Below are 2,824 nucleotides of genomic sequence, written 5' to 3'. Positions count from 1 at the left end.
CCTTGGCTGATAAAATTCTGCCATTGCTTTCATTGGATCAGAACAATCCTAGTTCCACAAAGAAATGGTCTTATTTTGTCATTCAACATGAGATAATATTCATACTACAGCAAAATTAGCCACTTCTTTAACAAGAGAAGTTTTAATTTTTTGGTTGTACTGACTGTAGCACCTTCATACTTTTACTGAAGTCAGCTGGAGCTGCAATGCCTGAAATTCTGGGGAATAAAACCACCCTTATGTTCCTACATGTGACTATAGAAGTATAGCTTTAAGCACCTAATTGTGCAAGTCTTAAACATACTGACAGACGTAAAATTATGAAGTGACACAGGGACACTCCTAGGAGGACCATCCACTTTAAGAAAATGGAGTCAAGAAAAGGTTATGACCAACTGAAAATGCTGTACTGAGAATAAGCAGGAGAAAATTTAATTGTCTGAGATGTACATTTCCTAGGGCACACGATTAATTGTAGTGGAAATGTTCAATTGCTTGTAATTTTGCAGCAAATTCCCTCCTGGGCTCTGAAACTTTAGATGCTTAGTCATAGCTTAATGGAGCGTTTTCTTAGGAAGTTCAGCTAAACTTTTCTGAAGTTACGCATGTGGGAACTAAAAGAGTTCTGAGGGACAAATAGAAATGGCTTCTGTATGGGAACTGCTGAGTCACGGCCTGAACCTCTGATTGACCACCTGAGGCGAGCACTGAGTTGGCCACAGGAGCACAGGTGAAGGCAATTCAGCTGTGTGCCGGAAGGGGTGGAGCCAGGCTGCAGCCCTCCTAGACCTATTTAAGAGCTGGCTACCAGTGGGCAAGGACCTCTTCTGTAGATCCCTCCTTCTGGTGTTTTGTGGTGAGCCCAACTAAAGGTTAGCCTTCCATTTATTCTCTTTTGTTATCGTAATCTACTTCGCCTAACTCTCTTGTTTATTTTGTGATTGTAACATCTTAATATCCATTGATTATACAGGCTCAAATTCACAAGCAATACTTTGGATTTAGAAAAATCTAATGATGGAGGTCAGAATTTGATACGTTTTATTTTTCCAGTTTGACATGCGATGTGTTCTGATGAGGGAATGCAGTTTTGGTGAAAAGGAGATTAAGCAAGAAGTAATAGATATATTTGTCTAAAATGCATAATATACTCTAACATTTAGTTCATAGCTGCAGTGATTTCTCACAGTATTATGGTATACTTTCAACTGTAAGCTGCAGTATGTACTCAGTTACCAGAATAACTTTAAATATTTACAATATTTATTCCTTAGCAGTATTGGCGTGCGACTCTCGTCGAGTGCTACTTTCTTGAAGCATATCTTGGTACGTTTTACTTGCATAAAGGTCTAGACTACAACAGCATACCTTGTGTGTGATAGGTGCCTTGTTGCACTATTGAAATGCCAGCACTTGTTTAGTAGAATACCCAAAACAGTGACTTTAGGCTGCGATGTGGTCTTTGTCCCTATACTGATATGTTTCATTTTCAGTTTATATCCCATTGAAATTGAAGTTGGGGTTATTCCATGATTAATGTTATTTTGTCGTTAAGTACCGGAATAGGAATTATTTTACAAGTGTTCCTTTCTTGTATTTACTTCTCACAAAGATGTATCTGTTTGTATCTGATGTTTGGATTTTTGCAAGATGCTTTCAATCTCCAAATTTCTGATCTTCTAATGCTGCATGTAATGAGTGTTTTTGCTTTTCTATTACACTTACAATATTTTACAGTGTTTTCAAACGTTTTCATTGGAGCGCATCCAGAGTTGACTTGCACAGAAGTTATGCACTTTTGGAAGTGAACTGATCTTTTTGTCACAGAAGCTGGGCATCATGAAAATAGAGAGCATGATAGGATGGAGAAGTCCCTCTGTTTGTGGTATATTATATTAGAGTTTATTATTTAGTATTACATATTACAGTTTTCTCTCCCTCTGAGAGTATGCCCATACGGAATAATTTTTATTATCTACTTTTGAAGTTTTCACAGTAATTTTGCTACAACTTAGTTAAAAATGACCTTGGATGAAGCTCATGGATTTCTTTTGGTTCTCCTGTGGTTACCTAAGGCAAGTTTCATCGTGTATCTTGCATCAAATCTTGGTGGCAAATCTCTAGTTAATGGAAGAAAGAATTTTGCTCTAAATGCCTATAACTGTAGTTGTTAAATACACATATGTTAGTATATAGTTCATTTCTTATTTCTCCTTTCTGATTGTGGAACTCTAGTTGTAAATCTTTTATCTAGATTCTTTGCAAATTTGTGTAATGGAGGCTTTAAAGTCCAAGTTGTCACTGTTAGAGAAGCTAGAAGTGTCTGGATTTGTGCAGATAAAAGAGAATGGTTAATTTCGCACTGGGGTTTATTTTGCTTTTCTCTTGGAAGTTGCTTCTTTTCCAAATGGGGAACTGTAGGATAACTCTTTTTACCAGATGAAATACCATGATTCATGAAGCCTATGTCACCTTCACCTCCCTTCACCATCTTCTGTGTGGCTTTGCAGCACACATAGCCATAAATACTCGGTACTGCACTGGCTTAAAATAATATTTATTCAGATTCTGAAAATGCAGGAAACATTCTTCAGCTGTTGCTAACATTCATGGAAGTAAAATATTTAGTTTGGACTTCATTTCTTTCTAAATTTTGCAAAGGCAGTTTTTACTGGTTAGAGAGAAGGCTCAACACCTAGGTATATATAAAACTGTCTACACTCTACTTCATCTGGGCTTAAGTGGCTATTAAAAGCGTCATTAGTAAAAAACTAAGTTCTTTCCCCTTAGAATGTTTGTTATGTGCTAACCACTGCTGAGAAAA

General features: G+C 36.9%; 1 long non-coding RNA gene across 1 annotated transcript; it reads left to right on the top strand.

Moving 5' to 3' along the window:
• Positions 1 to 855: 855 nt before the first annotated feature.
• On the top strand, positions 856 to 1,863 carry LOC122178629. Its single transcript, XR_006178402.1, has 3 exons — positions 856 to 872; positions 1,275 to 1,326; positions 1,738 to 1,863. It is a non-coding gene; the product is annotated as an uncharacterized LOC122178629 (long non-coding RNA).
• The last annotated feature ends 961 nt before the right edge of the window (positions 1,864 to 2,824 follow it).

This window comes from Lagopus leucura, unplaced genomic scaffold (assembly GCF_019238085.1).
Source record: "Lagopus leucura isolate 7727_CA_CO unplaced genomic scaffold, USGS_WTPT01 Super-Scaffold_100002, whole genome shotgun sequence".
Classification (NCBI taxonomy): domain Eukaryota; kingdom Metazoa; phylum Chordata; class Aves; order Galliformes; family Phasianidae; genus Lagopus; species Lagopus leucura.
The sequence above is the reverse complement of the archived record's forward strand: the minus strand, read 5'-3'. Positions and strand labels throughout refer to the sequence as shown.